The following is an 18,636-nucleotide window of genomic DNA, read 5'->3' as shown; positions in this document are numbered from 1 at the left end:
TGCTATCCTGTGAGTTTGTGCTGGTATTTATCTTCCCAACACGTGCTCGTGTGCTCTTCCTGGGGTTTTAAACTTGTGAACTCTAGTTCTTTTTTTTTTTTAATAATTACTTTTTTACTTAATTTTATTTATTTATTCATTTATTCTTAATTTTAGCAGAGAAAGACACGGGGATGTGGGGGGGAACCGAGAAAGCAAGCCACCACCTGGCAGCTTGCTTTCTCACTTTATCTTTCTTGCTCTGTCTGTCTTTGGTCAAATTAAAAATAATAATAACAAATGGGATTAAATAAATAATTTTTAAAAAGAGAGAGACACACACAGCCCAGCCAGTTTCCCAGATGAACTGATTAAAAGTCCTTGTTTGGCTTCAATGTATTTTCTTCCAGTACAGTTATCCCTTTATTTGATATGAACCGAAAACTCATTTAAATAGTGTTAGTAAAATAATATTAAACCTGATTTTCTTGTCCCTCCAAGTAAAACTAGGCAATACAAATAATGTGTATGCTAGATTTTTTAACTATAGCTTATAACAGCAAAATAAACCAATTAAGCATGTCACTGTTGGAGAATTTTTTTCTGAACTAAAATCAGTACATGGTTTGACTTAATTTTGAAATGTTGATATATTGGTCAAGGTTGTGTACATAGAGTTATATTTTATTTATTTAGCAAATATTGGCTCAACTAAGTGGTGGTGCTTAGAATGATACTTGGATGTCTGGTTAGCAGTATGTACCGCTGGGTAGACCAGGAAGAGGCAGGGTAGGGTCCTTTCTGCTCTTTTATTTTTTTCTTTTTGAAACTCTATGTATTTTGAAAATAAGTATTTTATTTGTTTATTTATTTGAGAGAGAGAAATCAAGAAAGCAAGCCACCGCCGGGTCCAGGAATGGAACCGGAGATCCTCCATCTGGGAGTCCAGTGCCCTTAACCACCGCGCCACCTGCCGGCCCCCCATTCTGCTCTTTTGGTATTGAACATATGTGTCTTATTTGTGTATATTTTATGGTCAGAGGACCTTTGGTTTCCAGGTTAAGTCTTTAGGACTGTCAGCATGGAGTACTTAGGGTTTCCCCAGGACCGTGTTGTTTGCACGGCCACTGCCCTAGGCCAGCCAGGTCGCTGGAACTGTAGCCTCTCCTCTGCCTTTTAAATGCCAGAGTGCAGGTGAGAAAGAGAGCCTAGCATGTTCATTTCTTTCCTCCTATTCTTCATCCTGTCAGGATCCTGGCATTCAAGCACGTATGTGGTGTGATTTCCAAGCCCCACAGGGCCAGGACTTCAGCCCTGGTCAGCCCCGTGAGAGCTGGCTTCCCCTGCACGGTGCTTAGCGGCTGGGCTCCAGGGCCGGTACCACAGCCTCGTCATCAGGCTCTGCTGCTTCACCGGAGGCTCCGTGTGGCTTATTTACAAATAGTGACGTTTTTGGTGTGTAGGAGTTTCCACTTCTTAAGACAGTGACTGTTTTTTGTGACTTGACTCTTGTAGGCAATGTGAAACGGTTAAAATCTAAGTTGCTTAGTTGACATGTAAGGTTCCCTGAGTGGGGCCGGTAGGTGGCATGGTGGGTCAGTTGCTAGACTCCCACACAGCCAACAGCGGTTCAAGTCCTGGACCTGGCAGCTTAAACAGCATGACAGGTGCGTGTGCATGAGTGCCCAGAATCCCAGGAGGAGAAGGGATTGTGGCATGGCCATACGTGCTGTGGGGTGATTTCTCACTCCCTCTCCCACCTCCATGAGTGTGCTCAGCCTATGGCAAAACAAACAAAAACACCTCTGTTTTTTTCCAGTCCCATCTTTAACTCTTGGGTTGTCAGAAATGTCGTGATGCATTTTGCACTTAAAAAAAAAAAAAAGGCAAAACAACACATCAGGACGTTTCTGACAACCCACTATTTTTTTTTTTTTTTTAAGTTTTGTGACAAAAAGGAACTGCTTCTGGCAGCCTTGCGTATTTTGCTTCCGAGGGCAATGCTCACATACTAGGAGAAGTTCTGCTGTTTACCTCCCTGTTACTGATGTTAACATTTAAAAAAAAAATGTTTTATTTAGCTTTATTCATTCATTTAGTTTAATTTGACCAGAGAGGGACAGAGAGAGGGGGGGGGGTGGGGGGAGCCAGAAAGCAAGTTGCCAGGTCCAGGCCCTGTGGGAGCCCAGCGCCCCCAACCACCATGCCACCTGCCGGCCCCTGATGTCCCCATTTTTGTCAGTAAGGCTTGAGTCTTCAATGTGGATGATGTCACATCCCCCTTTGATCTGTTTTCTTTAGATCAGTGTTCGCTTTATATGTGAGCACTCACGTGTAGCCAACGACGACTTTTCCGGCCTGTGTCACTTCTTCCCCTCTGAAGTTAATTACTGTCTCTCACCTTTTCTCCTTTTCTCCCTCCCTTCTGCCTCCGTCCTCAGCTTACAGTATTCTCTGCACGTGAAACCACCAGCCCCAGGTGGCTTCACAATTGTCTGCACCCTCTCCAAAGACTCCGATGCAAGGGGTTTTCCACGCATTTTATCCTTTTATCGTTCCTGAGGAAGCTTCTAGAGCTTTCTGACCTGTTCTGGTGTGGACAGCCTGCTAGTCCTGTACACAGCTGTCCACTGAGCTCTCTGGTTGGCGTGTTTTTGGGGATTCTCGTTACTGCTTTCCATTGGAATTTTAAAATCTTTTTCTTGTCTACACCCTTCTTTCATAGAGTACACCCCCAGTCACTTCCTGGTAGAGAATTACGGAAGATAATTCTTTTTTAGAATTATTTATTTAACTTTATTCATTTATTTAATTTTAATTTGACCAGAAAGACAGAGAGAGAGAGAGAGAGAGAGAGAGAGAGAAGCAAGCCACCAGGTCCGGGACTTGAACCATGGTCGGCCATGTGGGAGTGTCCAGCACCTCAACCACCACGCCACCCACTGGTCCCATGGAAGATAAGCTTTTAGAACGTCAAATGTTTGGAAAGATGTCTGTCCTCCCCGCCCCACACACACCTGATCGGTAGCTGGTCTGGGAGTGTGGAGTTTGTGTTGGACATCATCTTGCAGACACGGCTGCGGTGGCACCTCACTCTGTGACTGCCGTGGAACCTAAGGCCAGCTCATTCTCCATCCCTCACACATGCATCCCTCTCATCCTCTCCCCGGGAACTCCATGTGCCTCGTGTAGACCTGTTTTTCTCAATGTACTGTTTCTTTTCAATCTAGAAACTCATAACCTGGGGAAATTTCTTTCTTTTTTAATTTTTTAATAAATTATTTAACTTCTACTTATTTATTACTACTATTATTATTATTTTGATTCGCTAGAGAGAGAGGGAGAGTGAGAAAGCAAGCTGCCAGATGTGGGACTTAAACCATGGTCACCCACGTGGGAGTCCAGTGCCTTCACCTCCACACCACCTGCTGGCCCCGGAAGGTTTTCCTCAATTAGAGTCATGTTTGCATAAACGATGTTTCGGTCAGCGGTGGGCTGCATCCGGTGAGGAGCATGCCGGGTCTGCTGTGTAGCCCAGGTGTGTAGGCCATACACGCAGAGCTATGGAGATACCTCTGGTATTCACCCATCACGAAATCTCCCGAGGACGAATTTCTCTGATGGGATCCCTGCTGTTAAGAGTTGCCTGTCTCTGGCCAGCAGGTGGTGTGGCTAAGGTGCTGGAATCCCACGTCGATGACCACGGTTCAAGTCCAGGACCTCGTGGCTTGAAACTCATGCTGGGCGTGTGTGCGTGCATGCCCAGTTTATCCCTCCTCTCTCCTGTTTTCTGCTCGTTTTTGGTTCTGCTTTCTTAGGAAATTTAAGTTTAGCCTTCATTGAGTTATGAAATCTTTTTTATTTGCTTTCATTTTTAATTATAAAAAACTTTTTCCCTTTTTCCATTGTTTTATTTGTTTGTTTTTACTACTTTTTCGTATCGGAATGCTTTCTTTAGGTCTTTTCTTGTGTCTTCAATGCAGTGTCTATATCTCTGGATGGTGCTAAGTGTATCTTGCGTTTTTCTTTCATTTCTTTTTTCTCTAGTTAGCTGTCTTCTATTTCTGTTTTGATCTCTGTTATTCGTGTTAGAAAGGAACCATGTCAGTAGATGAAGTCTTGCCTCTGGCCTGCCCGGGAGAGCGAAGGCCAGGCTGTGTTCTAGGAGCAGAGTGGAGGAGGAGAACTGGGAGGGAAGGGGGCTCTTCCTGTCGCCCATGCGTGAGCTCATTTTCAGTACAGTCCCTCTGCCTTCACCTATGTTAATGACCCCTGGTGCAGAGACCCTCTGTTTTAACCTTCAAAGACAGCACACCTTTGTCTGGCAGGGTTTCTGCTGGCACTGCAAATTTAGCGGCTCAAAGCAATCCTTACAGTTCGACCTCAGTGTCAGGTGGGCCAGGGTCCCAGGCACAGCCCAGTGAAGTCCTGTGCTCAGTTTCCCGGGGCTTCTGTCAAGGAGTTGGCTGGCTGGAGTCCTCATCTGTAGCTCTTCCAAGCTCAGAGAGTTGTTGGCAGAAGGCCGTTCCTTGCAGGTGAAGGGCTGGCGGGTGCTTACCGGGCCCTGGCTCTCTCCTTAGACAGTTTACATCATAACAAGTTGGGTCTTCAAGGCTAGCAGGAGTCTAATTAGTTTAAGATTGAGTCTTCTTTGGATACAGGCATTCCTCAATACAAATTTAGCGTAAGTTGTTTTTTTTTTTTAAATTTGTCCTGAATATTACTGCGGGTGCACAGTAAAGTACACATCTGTAAACAAAATGTGTAGTCTTGCATGAATGCAGACACCTCGTGTTCTGAGTACTGATTGACTGCGGAAATGAGACACCCCGGGAGGGGATCCCCAAGACGCACCGAGACTGAGAAAGGGGGTTCCCCTCGCTGGAGACCCGGCAGTAAGTCTGAGTTGTAGTTAAACAGGTTGGTCATTAAGTGACAAGTAGCCATGAAAGGTCCCTTGGTCCAGGGATTGCCTGCCCATCAACCTTGCCATACTCCGCTGGCTAGAAGCAGATCCCCAGACCCAGGGAGAGGAGTTCGAAACAGGTGGAACATCCGGGGGAGGGAGGAGGTCATTGCAGCCCAAGGTGGAGTGCTGCCTATCACAAGAGTCCTTGGAATTTGCTTCATAAACACACTTCTAATCAGTCCTTCCCTGCCTCACCCCAACTTCCAGGGCTGCCTCAAATTCCCAGGATTATGTGGGGCGTAGAGTAAACGCCCACCTTCGCTGGCGGTTTAGAATTCCATTTTCTTGGATGTGTTGAACCCCTTGCCTGCTTGTCCGTTTGCCTTCTAGCTTCTCAACCTTCACTGCTGTTGTCTCCTGTCCTGTTATTATCTTTGGAGGTTTATGCCTTTTTTCTTTTTAAGATTTTTTTCCATAGGGCATATGCACTCGCTGGAGAGAGACGGAGAGAGGGGGAAATGGGAAATCAACACTCCCCCACCCCTCCACCAGGGGGATGGCCATGCTGCAGTCCCTTTTTCTCCACTCTTCTCTTGGGATTTTGGGCATGTTCACCCACATGCCTGGCGTGCTTCTCAAGGCTCCGGGTCTGAGACTCGAACCACAGAGTCAGCCATATGAGATCCTGCTCCTTAACCACCACACTAGCTGCTCTATGCCTTTTAATAAAAGAAAGCCTATTAGAAGTTTAGGAAGCAACTGATACCAACGTGTGGTAGCATGTGCCCTGCCACATTATCCATGATTTACACCAGCGTGGTGGCCGGCCAGTGGCCACACGTCCGAGGCCTGTGTGTTTGCCTGGCAGTCTCAGTCCTAGACGCGTCCCCCCGGCCAGCAGTGCAGTGCTTCCTGTGCGTGCTCCACCTGGGGGCCTCCAGCCGCTGCGACACCCAGCTTTGTAAAAGCGACTGTCTCCTGCTCAGCTGGAAAGGGCACATGTAAGGTCAGATGGTAGAGTGTAGTGCTAGCACAATGCTCTCTACTGCTGGACGGACACAGGAAGGTCCCGGGTTCATATCCCAGAGCTTCCCTGTGTGACGGGGTGCACACACGTGCTGTGATCGGACTGGCCGAGGCTGGCGATGGATCGTGGCGTGCAGAAGAGCTGTGTCCATCTGTCCCTTGTTCTCGCTCTCTGAAGACATCAATGAATAAACTTCAAAAGGTGGAGGGCGTAGCTAGCAGGGCCAAGAGTCAGGTGAGGATGTTGGCAGTGAAAACAGGTCCATACCTCCCTGCGAGCCGAGCCGTGCTCTCCCATTGACAGACAGTGCATGGCCTCACTCACGCAGGCTTAGCTCTGTGCAAGTGTAGACAGCCGTCCTGTTCTCTGCAGGCCAGCTGGGACCAAGAGAGAAGCCCATGTCTCCCCAAGCACAGTAAATAGCTCTGCTCACCCCCTGACCCTGCTGTTTCCTGGCAGCTCTGAGTTACAAGATCGAAGGCTGGAGAGGCCTCAGCTTCACAGAGCTGTGAGCAGTGGGTGATATTGTATCGTCAGGCAGGGGTCGACCTCACATGGCACTGCAGGTCACTCCAGGAACTGCGACCTCCCCTCGCCGCCGTGAATTAGTACGGAAATGGGATGGAGAGACCGTGTGTGAATTGCCCAGCTGCCTGGGACCGGCCTGCTGAGGAGAGTAGGTGTGTCCTGTTGTAGACCGCTTTCTAGCTTCAGGGGGAAAAGAATTGTGCTTCTTCCTTCTTTTTGCAGTTTCAGGCCATACAATTTGGACTCTTCAGTCGCGTTGCTGTTTGTTTCCCAAAACTGGTTTTCATGACGGTGTCGATTCTCAGCAATTTTGCAGTTGTCACATTATTACTGAAATAGGCGCGTGTTGATTTTCAGCTAATGCATTTGTACAAGTAAAGCAAATTCGCTTTTGTCGAGAGAGAAGCCCATGTCTCCCCAAGCACAGTAAATAGCTCTGCTCACCCCCTGACCCTGCTGTTTCCTGGCAGCTCTGAGTTACAAGATCGAAGGCTGGAGAGGCCTCAGCTTCACAGAGCTGTGAGCAGTGGGTGATATTGTATCGTCAGGCAGGGGTCGACCTCACATGGCACTGCAGGTCACTCCAGGAACTGCGACCTCCCCTCGCCGCCGTGAATTAGTACGGAAATGGGATGGAGAGACCGTGTGTGAATTGCCCAGCTGCCTGGGACCGGCCTGCTGAGGAGAGTAGGTGTGTCCTGTTGTAGACCGCTTTCTAGCTTCAGGGGGAAAGAATTGTGCTTCTTCCTTCTTTTTGCAGTTTCAGGCCATACAATTTGGACTCTTCAGTCGCGTTGCTGTTTGTTTCCCAAAACTGGTTTTCATGACGGTGTCGATTCTCAGCAATTTTGCAGTTGTCACATTATTACTGAAATAGGCGCGTGTTGATTTTCAGCTAATGCATTTGTACAAGTAAAGCAAATTCGCTTTTGTCGTAAGAAATTTGAATAGTACCATTTAGCAGGTCACCAGATTGCCTTGTTTCTGTGTAATCCTCGCTTTCATGCAAATGTGACAGAGAAATGATGAGGCGGGACAGGCAGACCATTCTCTGCACAGCTTCAGTGTAAGCTCCGTGGGTGCCGTGGGAAGGACACCCCCCAGCTTCTGTACAAGCACGCCTCTCGGCTCCCCGAATCTGCTCCCTCGTGGTCAGAGTGGGCACAGAACCTGTCCTGATGGAAGAGGTGTGGAGAGAGAGCGAAGTCAAAGTTAGTGAAAGAACCGTGGAAGTTGTGTATTTCTCTGCCAGTGCTAGGATGTCTTTCTGTTTTGATTTAGGTTGCTTCTTGGAATGTGTGCGTGTGTGTGTGTGTGTGTGTATACTTTTTTTTAAGAGTTTCTTTTGCTCTAGGGCACTTGCTGGAGACAGAGACAGAGAGAGAGAAAGCAAGAAATCACCGTGGGGTGGGGGGGATAGCCACAGTCCAGTCCCTTCTCCTCCATTCTCTTCTTAGGATTCTGGGCACGCACACGCACACACACCCGCACCCATTGTGAGTTTTAAGCCGGAACTCGAACCATGGTCAACCGTGTGGAAGTCCAGTGACATAATCACTACACCATCTGCTGGTCCCCTGGGATTCTATTTTAAATGTACAAATATTAGGTTAGAATAAGCCTGTATGTAATACCTTCTGGAAGGTTTCATTCAAATGTGATTTTGCTCTTGTTTGGGCAAATCGTTATGGACTTTCAAGTCTTCCATGTCATCTGGGTATAGAGATAAGGCTCTCTCGCTCCGTCGGTGTCTCTGCATTAGCGAAGACAGGACGTCGATCTTTTGCAGACGCGGCTCCTGTGTGGGCTGCCAGATGCCCCTGCCTCAGAGTGAGAGCAGACTTGCACCATGCTCGAGTAAATCTGAGCCTCTGGATGTACTCTGTACAGGGTTGGTTGTCCCCCAACATTCGTTTTCTCCGCTCCGTCTCTGAGGGTAGAAGGAAGAGGCGAGGAAAGAGCACCTGAACTCGAGACCTGCCCGTTCAGTTTACGTGTTTCCAAAGTAAATGGCAGTGGAAGCTTTGTTTTTCTTTTGATTTGATTTATACATTTAATCACTTTACATCACTTAGCTTGTAAACTGAATTTACCCAACACGAATACACTTCACACCAGTCCAGTTGAGGTGACAAAACACATTTATCATCAACAGGTAATAATTAGTGGAAGCTTTTATCATAAGGGTTAAAATCTGTCCCTTAATGTGACCAGAGAGCCATAGGAGACCCAATCTCTTGTAGTGTCGATTTTCATAGGAATGAGAGCACTCACACATTTCCTGTGAATGATTTAGATTTGCACCCAAAGATGCAGGATATCAGTGGGTCATTCGTTCATTATTGAAAATGTATTTCGGCCCTAAGAAGCAAGAATGAATGTGTCAAAAGTTCTCTCTCAGATCCTAAACATCGTCTAAAAACTCCATTATGTGCAAACTCAGTTACATGAAACAAAGATTAAAATGGCCGGAGGTAGTGGCCAGCAGGTGGCATGGGTGGGTTAAGGACTGGACTCTCTCTCACATGGCCGATTATAGTTCAGGTTCCAGGTGTGGGTGTGTGTGTGTGAGAGAGAGAGAGAGAGAGACAGAGACAGAGACAGAGACAGAGACAGAGAGCATGCTCAAAATCCTAGGAGTGGAATGGAGAAGGGATTGTGGCATGGTCATTCTCCCTGGGGAGTGATTTCTCACTTTCCCTTTCTCTCTGTCTCTGGCAAGCACATGCGCCCAATGACAAAGAAAGAGAAAAGGACCGAGGTAAGATTATTGATAACCCAAGTTGAGTGTCCCCGCTCCAGGTCCTTAACGCACTAGCTTTCTGGTCTGGACCCCCATATGCCTCTGGGTAACCAGAGTTAGGCTTACTTTCTCTGTTACTGGGTTAGGTCCGTGTCTGTTTTGCTCTTCACAGCAGAAGTACATTGTTGTTACAGAACTTGCACACTGCCATTGCTTTAAACAGTCGCAGTAATTCAGACCTGTTCAAGGGAAAAAGTCCCTGCATCTTATCCTGCAGGCTTAACCACAATCAACAACAAGGTACTTCCGCGTGCTGCTATGGAAACTTGTTTTGTTTTTTTTTTCAGTTAGTATATTATGGATTTATTTTTCTGTTCGAGACACATTTCTCATCTTATTTAAGTTACCCCAAATTAAAAATTTAAAAAGGGAGGGCAGCAGGTGGTACGGTGGTTAAGGTGCTGAGCTCCCACATGGCCGACCATGGTTCAAGTCCTGGGCCTGGCAGCTTGCTTTCTCATGTTCTCTCTCTTTGTCTAGCAAATTAAAGATTAAAAAAAAAAAAAAGAGTTACCCAGTAAACCATTTTAAGTACTACAATTTATTTAACCTGTCTCCTATCAATAATGTAGCCATTCCATATTTTTATCATATAAGTAAGAACTCATAAATATGCTTTCATTCTAGCCACTTGTACATGTCAGTTATTGCCTTGGGGTAAGTTTTGAGAAGTCAGACTTCTGTATCACAGGGTCTACTGGAAGTGTTTGCCATTCTGATAGGTCAGAGGTCCTATAGTGTTTTCATGTCTTTCGTTGATTGCAAACCAAGTTTTTTCTTTTTTTTTTTTTTTTTTTTTTTTTTGAGAGGTTTTTTTGGTATAGGGTGTGTGCGCTCGCCAGAGACAGAGAGACAGAAAGTGAGAAATCACCCCCCAGGGGGGATGGCCATGCCGCAGTCCCTTCTCCATTCTCCTCTCGGGATCTTGGGCACACACACACATGCGCCCAGCGTGAGTTTTAAGCCACCAGGTCCGGGATGCGAACCGCGGTCGACTATGTGGGAGTCCAGCGACATAGCCATTACGCTAACTGCTGGTCCCCCAAGTTTTTACTTTTGAGACATGCCTGTGTACTTTACCCATGGTTACTGCTTGAATTTTTGTATAGTCAAGATGATTAACTCCTTATCATGTACTGAAACTATCTTCCCCTAACCTTTTTATAAATGTGGTTCATGTTGCCTTTCTTTTAAAGATTTTCAGTTTGTATATAGTCATAACTAGTCATCTTTTTCTGTGTGTGTGTTAATTTCTGGTCCCCAGAAGGAGCTCTTGAGATAAGAGAATACAATTAATTAATTTTTTAAAAAAACATTTTTTTAAGAATTAATTTTATTTATTTATTATATCATTATTATTTTTCAGTTTGAGCAGAAAGAGGCAGAGAGAGAGGGAAAGTGAGAAAGTAAGCCACCAGTTCCTGAGCTCGAACTGTGGTCAGCCATGTGGGAGTCCAGTGACTTTAACCACCATGCCGCCTGCTGGCCCCACAATTAGTTAATTTTGAGGTACAAGGAATGAACTGGAGTCAGAGTTGAGCTGGGAAGTTAGGGAAGAAAAGATAGTCATTAGAGGTGTTTTATTAGGTCAACTCCCACAGTGAGAGCTACCTCCTAGAAAGTTCTAGAAAACTGGGTAAGACACTGGCCTCAGAATGATCCCACCAAAACCATCAGTTGCTGCTCGAGACTGCTCTTGGGGGCATGTTCCAGTTTTTTCTCGCTGCATCATGATGGCTCCCTGGACTATGTGGCATACCGCAGGGAGCGTCTTAGGGCACATGGCCTTCGTGCTGTCGCTGCAGGACCTGCACAGGCCCTGAACAAAGACAGATCCTGCTGCGGGGCTTGATAGCAGAAGGAGCCTGAGGGCAGCCAGAGAGGCCCATGAGAGGCTCGTTAGTACACGAGTGCCCCGCAGCTGAGCAGCGGCTTTGCCTCCCCTCTTAGAGAGCACAGAGCAGCTCGAAGCCCACAGCGTTCTCCAGCAGGGGTGCTGGTCCGCCCGACCCCCCGCTTTTATTTGTCCTCTCTCAGTCCACGTCCTTCCCAGGGTACCCTGTCTTTTTGCCCTCTGGCTAGGGCATGTGGCGCCCGAACAGGGACCTTGAGCGTGAAAGATAATGTGAGTGGACAGCCCAGAGGCCAGCACTGGGGAAAAGAAAAAAATAAATAAATAACCGAGAGAGTAAGGAGTGGATGTAGCCAGCTGGGCGTAGAACAGGGGAACTTCTCCAAAAGAGAGACGTATGTTTGAATGTTGACATCTGGGAAAAGGATGTCAAGTGTGTGAAAGGCATGAAAGTTCAGAAACTTAGAGATTTAGAAACTAAGACATTTAGAACGCTAAGAAATCTAGAAGTTAAAAGTTAGGAGATTGAGAAGCTAAGATTTAGAAAGTTAATAAATGTAGAAGTTAGAAAAAGCTGAGTTATTAGAAGGCTAGGAGAGTAATTAGAAATTAGTAATATGGTTAGGAAAACTTACTGAAAGGTTAAGAACTTTAAAAGGCGAAGAAGAAATTTGGAAAACTGAAAGATTTATTAAAAGGCTAAAAAATTTATTGGTAAAACTAGGCAGAAATTTAAAAAGCTAAGCAAAAAAAAAAAAATGGAAGGCGTCGATTTGAAGTTGGGAGTGAAATGGGGAAGACTAAGAAAATGGAGTTGGCAGAGTGAACATTTCAAAAAGCCAGGAGCAGCAAAATGAACAAAAAAGCAGCTAAAAAATAAAAGCCCCCAGTTTAAAATGAAAAGCTCTGCAAATTCGAAAGGTCTGATGTAAAACGAAAAAGTCTACCAGAAAAATAGGTATGCTTAATGGCAAAGATCTGTGTGCTCAAATTAGAAAAACAGAAGCGGGGAGATTCAGGGAGCACCTTGAAGTACCGACTGCTGGGCTTTGCAGACAGAAGAAACCTGAGGTCAGCCAGAGGAGGCCTGCGTGCACGCATACCTGGCATGTCCCTCAAGCTGTGGGACTGGGATTCAAACAGTGGACCATGTGGGATCTGGCTCCCGTTAACCACTAGGCGATGGGGCGGGCCCTGTGTTTTATTACAACCTCTAACAGATCCGGAGGTTGACTGGGGCAGGGCTCAGCCAGGTGGTTCTCGGGCTGCAGTGGGAGCTGTCTGAAAGCTTCCTTACTCACGTTCGATCTGGTGCCTGGGATGGACCATCCGGGCCTTCTTAATGCTCACTCTCTGTGTGGTCTCTCCACTTGGTCTCTGCAGTATGAAGGGTCCAGGACAGCTAGGCTTCTTCCGTGTGGCTTTCCAGGGCACGTAGAGAGGCAGCCATGTGTGAACCAAGGGAAAACCAGCTCTCCTTCAGAAGGACCCAGCTTGGGGTCCTCTTTGGTCCCACTGCCTCACTGCAGATGTGAATACCACCAGCCAGTACTCAGAGGGAGGGGAACCAGACTGTAGCTCTTGGAGCCCTCACAGAGACTCTGGAAGGTGTCGTAAAGCCACCGCAGGGAGTTACTTACCTGCACTTCCGCCTGTGGCAGCGGGCAGCGCAGCTCTGGGCAGAGAGGCACCTGGGGCTTGCTGGAAATTGGCCGGAGCATGGCATGCCAGGGCCGCGAGGGAAGTGGAGGAGGTGCAGTCTGTACAGGTGGCCAAGGCAAGAATGCCCTCCCTACTCGCACCGCTGTGCAACCGCTCACCCACATTCTCTTCTAGTCCCCACTTGGAGTTCTTAGTTTTGTTTTAATGTCTGGTGGGAGTAAGCCACACATTTGCACTAATATGTCAGTAATGTACCTGGGGGTTCTCAGACTCTTGGTCTCAGGAGGCAATTGCCCTTTTAAATTGTGGGGACAGGCAACGAGGTGGTGGTAAAAATGTGACACTCTGAGGAATCCCAGATAAGAGGGTCCCTGGTTCAAGCCCGGACCGGAAGCCTCCGTAAGTATGCCAGGCCCCCGTCTGCCCACGATCCAGGGCTGGCCAAAGGTAGGGGTGGGTCGTGGTATTTGCACCCAGTTGGGGTGCATTCACGTACTCTCTTTCTGCCTGTCTCTCACTCATGGAAGAAAGAAAACTAAACCATTGTGGGCCCCAGGAGCCTTTGATTATATGGTTAATACTTGTGGATTTTTACCATATTCAAAATTAAAGCCTTAGAAGCACAATTTTACAAATAACACTAAAAACATGACATAACATTTTAAATGAAAACGCCTTCCAGAACTGTAAGTGTGGGGGGTGGCGCCGTTTCTACACACTTGCCGACTGCTTTAGTGGCTGGCTTGATACGGAGCAGCTGGATTTTCCTGTCTGCTTCTGCGTTCAGTCTTTGGCCAGATCACAGCTGGCCTCCCAGTACAGCTGTGAGACAGTAAAAATGGCAAGTGATAGTTTAGATGGATGAAAATACTTTCGGCCTTGGAGGCTGGAGCGAGGGTTAGAGACCCCAAAGCCCTGAAAGGAGGATGCAGTTGAAGGTGAAGAGGTGGGCAGATTTTCGGATTGGCTGGGCTCTATGGAACGTCTTAGAGCCCTGCGTAACTAGCATAACCTTGTTACTATCCAAATCAGGACACTTGAGAGCCAATGGGGGCACTCAGAAACTTAGTTATTACTAGTGAATAAAAAGCTTCACCAAACAATAAAATAATCACACCACATAGTGACCAAACAAAACAAAACAAAACAAAAAAACCACTAAAAAGCCCCCAGGAAAACCTCTGCACAAGATTGTCCAGGCAGCTCCCTGTAACAAGGCGAAGTCTGCTTCTTGCATATTTACACATTCACTTCCCACGTGTCCCTCCGACCTGACCACGCAGCCCCTGCCCCACTCGCAGTCTCGGATGGGCACAGTTGCAGGGTGGAAGCCACACAGGAGCGGGGGAGTGCGTGGGCCCAGGAAGCCTTTAGCAGACATCGACCTTGTACACAGGCGTGTTCCGGGCTCCTTTCTTCCAGACAAGTAAAACCTGCTAAGTTTCTTTATGAGCATGTGGGCGTCCCTGAAGAACATTTTGGTGACACCACCGCTCTGGGGGATCAGCACTAAACGTGCTAATAAGGTCTCTTTTCCCTTCAGAAAGTCTGAGCAGGCTGTTCCCTCATTTAGCAGTGTCTAGGTGCTAGCAAAGGTGGTGACTTAACCGTACGGGCCGTTACCTGACCGGGGGGCAGATACCCTGGCTCTGGGTCACTGGATTGCTTAGTGGAAGGACAGGAATAGTGTCACTCTCTTCGACCTTGATTGTGCTCTGATTCTACTAACTTCTGGGCAAGGACAAACTAGAATTGTCCTCAGTCGGACTTGTGTGGACGCAAGGGATGCAGACCCCCAACTGTAACTGTCTCATTCCTCTGCTCAGCAGTCCTGGTTTAGAGCACAGAGCCCTAAGGGCCACGTCTTTTTATTACTTTTACATTTTTTCATAGGGCATGTATGCTCACCAGAGGCAGGGGGAGTGAGAAAGCAAGCCGCCAGGCCCAGGATTCAAACTGTGGACGTGTAGAATTACAACCCCTTAACCACTAAGCGAAGTGCTGTGCCCCCCCCCCTTTACTTTCCTTTAAAAAGTATGTCCTCGCTCTCTGTGCATCTAAGGTTTTTCAATATTGGAATGTAAATTTCTTTTCTTTTCTAGAATTATTTTCTGTTGAACTTTATTTATCCACTTCAGTTTGACCAGAGTGAGAGAGAGAAGGAAAGTGAGAAAGCAAGCCACTGGTTTGGGACTCAAACTGTGGTCTGCCCTGTGGGAGTCAAGTGCCCTTAACCACCACGCCACCTGCCGGCCGCTTGGAATGTAAATTTCTAGACAAGCTGAGTTGTCACTGGCTTTTCTAAAGCAGCAGCATATAGGAAAACATTTGCATGACTGGGCACGATCGAATTTTGGGGGTGTCTCATGACTTTGTTTTACCACTGGTTTTATTAATTTGTTAGCATTATACCTTAAAAGACTTTTTTTATACTGTTCAAATTCTGTTTGATACCATATGTATTAAGCAAAAATGATTAGGTTGGTGAAAAACAAGCGTGGTTTTGGACCGTGAATTTGACAGCATTATGACTAGGCTCAAACACATTTTTAGTCATCAAGATAGGACCCATTACAATCAACGCATATTTTGCCAGTGAGAAATAAACTTGTTTATTCCTGCAGTGTAAAAATCAGTGCTTCCAGGGACCAGCAGTTGGCATAATGGCTACATTGCTGGACTCTCATGTAGTTGACCGTCGTTCGAGTCCTGGACCCCGGTAGCTTAAACTCATGCCGGGTGCGTGTACATGTGTGCCCAAGATCCTGAGAGGAGAATGGAGAAGGGATTGTGGCATGGTCATCCCCCCTGGGGGGTGATTTCTTGCTGTCTCTCTGTCTTTCTGGTGAGCATGCACGCCCTATAGCAAAAACCTCCCCCCCCCAAAAAAAAATAAATAAATAAAAGAAATCTGTGTTTTGGGATAAAAACTCTGTGCTTTGGGATTAGAAGAACTCGGAAAGCATCTTCTGCACCCCGCTGTGGCAGCATTTTCCCTGCAACAAGTTGCGAGGTGCTTGAAGAAGTGCTAGTGGGTTGGCGAGAGGCCGGGGGAATATGGCGGACGAGGCAAGACTCGGTGGCGCTGTTCGTTCAGCTTCAGAAGCACTGGCTGTGTGCCGTGAGGTCACGCGTTGTCACGGAGAGCTGACCAGTGCCGGCTGCAGGCCTGGCGTTGGGGCATCTCATCGATGCAATGGTTTCGCCAGGATTCAGAAAGCCATGGTGGATCGGGCCCGCCAGCTGCGCCCGTGACCTCTTCGTTGTTCAAGTTGAGCTTTGGGAAGTGCTTTGGGGTCCCTCTGGGCCCACCGCTGAGCTGGTCGTTGCTGGTCGTATAAAACTGGTCCAGTCGAGAAGTGGGTTGTGTGGAATGAAAGGATGCCACTTCAGAGCGCTGATGGTTTTTATCTTTGGTCAGTCCATGAGGCACCCCCTTAGGAGCTCTTTCACCTTACCAGTTCCCTTCAACTGCCCCACAACCATGCGACGGTTGACATCGAGTCCTCTGGCAACTTCTCGTGTAGTTCTGAGAGGCTCAGCTTCGGTGACTGCTCCCCGAGGTTGGTCATGGTCCACCTCCAGTGGCCCGCCACCACACTGTGTGTTTTCAAGGCTCTCGTCTCCTTTGCAGAACTTCTCGAACCACCCGTGCACCTTAGGTCTGTTAGCGGTTCCCGGGCCAGAGGAGCTGCTGCTGCTGAGTCGTCTCTGCTGCTTTACGACCCATTTTGAACTCGAATAAGAAAATTACGCGAATTCGGTCTCTGTGCAGCACCATTTCCATAGTCTAAAATGGCTATAAAATAAGCAGCAAGGAATATCATTAGCAAAATCCGAAGTGCATATTAAAATGTATGTAACAAAACCACATTTAAGAATGTTCCAGGGGTTGGCAGGTGACATGGTGGTTAAGGATGCTGGACTCCCACGTTCAAGTCCCAGACCTGACAGCTTTCTCTCTCTCTTTCTCTCTGGTCAAATTAAAATAAAGTTAAATAAAATAATTTTTAAAAAAGTCTTGCTTTAATAAAAAATGTTCCAGTACCAAAGGCAAAATTCAACAATGCAAAACTGTAGTTACTTTTACATCAGCCAAATATTGGTCGTCAGAAAAGTCATAATGTATTTTTCTGTTTCTGTGCAAAAATACATCCTGACTGGGGCTGCCAGGTGATGCGGTTAAGGACACTGGACTCCCACATGGCTGACAGTGGTTCTAGCCCCGAACCTGGGGGCTTGCTTTCTTCCTTTCCCTTTTTTTCTCCCTGGTCAAATTTAAAAAATAATAACAAGTGGAATTAAATAATCATTTTTTTAAAACTACATTATGAGTCTTCTGACAACCCAATACTACCAGTGGACAGGTTGGTTTGTTTGGTGTTTTGTGTTTTTTGTTTGTTTGTTTGTTTGTTTGTTTGTTTTGCTTTGTAAAGTCGGTGTAGCGTAAGGCATAAGATCTTTTGCTGCCCAGTCTTGTGGTCATTGGTGAGAAAAACGGGTCTCTGGGATTGTAGGAGATGCTGTCCTTGTTACTGAGTTTACTCCGTGGAGACGGCACCTGTCAGCCAGTGGGAAGGCCTCCGTGCACCCACAGAAGAATGCCACGGCTCATGGCAGTCCCCACGCTCGTTTTCGTACCTGCATGATGTCAGAAGCCCTTAGAAATGATAGTGTCTAAAGTAAAAATTACTCTCACTTTTCTTTTATAAAAATTTTTAGCGAGATTTGTGCTATAGGGTGCTCACCGGAGAGATGGCGAGAAATCACCACCACCACCCCGCCCACGGGGGTGATTTCAGGCTGACCTGGGGATCAGAATTGCAGTGGGCCAAGGGGTTTCCAGCCTTTGCGGGGCACTTGGTGGCACTTGGCGTTACTGCTGCCCCCGGCAGTCAGGCCTACTTGGCTGTTTTTTAAAAATCACGTGATAATAGGACTGGGATGATGCAATTTAGAGCGTCCCCATCAAAATGAGTCCCTAGGAGAAAATGCAGGCTGGGTAGACCAGGCAAAATGGTAACATGTGGGGTTTTTTTTTATTCCCATCTTTCCTTAAAACTTAAGGTTAATCCCCCATTTTCCGATTCAGGACTTCCTATACTTTCTAATAATTCCCAACCATTGATTAAGAATTTAAGTTACAAGCCATTCTAACATCCACTTAAGCCGGTATCTGAAATCGCAGTTGGATTTCTGACTGTAGAGCCAGTTCTCTCTCGTCACAGGGAGTGGACAGAAGGCTAATAAAGGCATTGCTTACTTGACCTCCGGAAACCTAATTAGTCATCTTATTGAGGAATGGGTGGGGTGCTCGAAAAGAATCTTCCCTGAACAGCCTCACAGAAAGCTTTTGTGTTCCCTGTCCTTCTGACCCTGGCCTTCCGAGAGTTAGAAACCTTTGTCCTCCACCCACCAGGACGGGTCTGTGTGCCCATTCTATAGACGAGCAGACCCTCACTTTCCCAGTGAGAACTTGACTCTGATTAATAAGGCGGGCCGGGCCGTGGCACATGGTAAAGCATGACATTCTGCCGGGCTGACCCACGGGAAGGGTCCCAGTTTGTCCGTGGAGACCTTGAGCACCCCGGGCCCGTGTCCAGGTCTGCCTGAGGTTGGGGTACATCGCAACACCAAGAGCCTATTGGGGTGCTGTCACATGCACTGGGCTCGTGGAAGAAATAAACGCACCCACAGAAAGCTAATGAATTCACTCAATAGCAGCTTTAAGTAAATACCTAAGTTTCGTCGTTCAGGCGACAGTGCTTGGGGTTTCTGGTGGATTCTCAGACCCTGCACAGTAATCCCTAGGGGCCCACAGGTTAGGAATCCCCCCCCCCCCAAATTTCTCCCGGGCCCGGGTTTGGACTTTTTCA

At 47.1% G+C, this 18,636-nt stretch overlaps 1 protein-coding gene and 1 long non-coding RNA gene across 3 annotated transcripts in view; one reads left to right on the top strand and one right to left on the bottom strand.

The window, feature by feature from the left end:
- UBE2E1 (ubiquitin conjugating enzyme E2 E1) overlaps window positions 1-18,636 on the top strand; it is a 76,317-nt gene that overhangs the window by 49,219 nt on the left and 8,462 nt on the right. The window lies entirely within an intron of this gene.
- LOC114006530 (uncharacterized) overlaps window positions 15,797-18,636 on the bottom strand; it is a 7,264-nt gene continuing 4,424 nt past the window's right edge. Inside the window, exon 2 of the long non-coding RNA XR_003548234.1 lies at window positions 15,797-16,559. This is a non-coding gene — a long non-coding RNA (uncharacterized LOC114006530). The remainder of the gene's footprint in view (window positions 16,560-18,636) is intronic.

The sequence above is a fragment of the Tupaia chinensis genome, unplaced genomic scaffold (assembly GCF_000334495.1).
Source record: "Tupaia chinensis unplaced genomic scaffold, TupChi_1.0 Scaffold148626_1, whole genome shotgun sequence".
NCBI lineage: Eukaryota > Metazoa > Chordata > Mammalia > Scandentia > Tupaiidae > Tupaia > Tupaia belangeri.
This window is presented reverse-complemented; position numbering and strand designations above follow the sequence as displayed.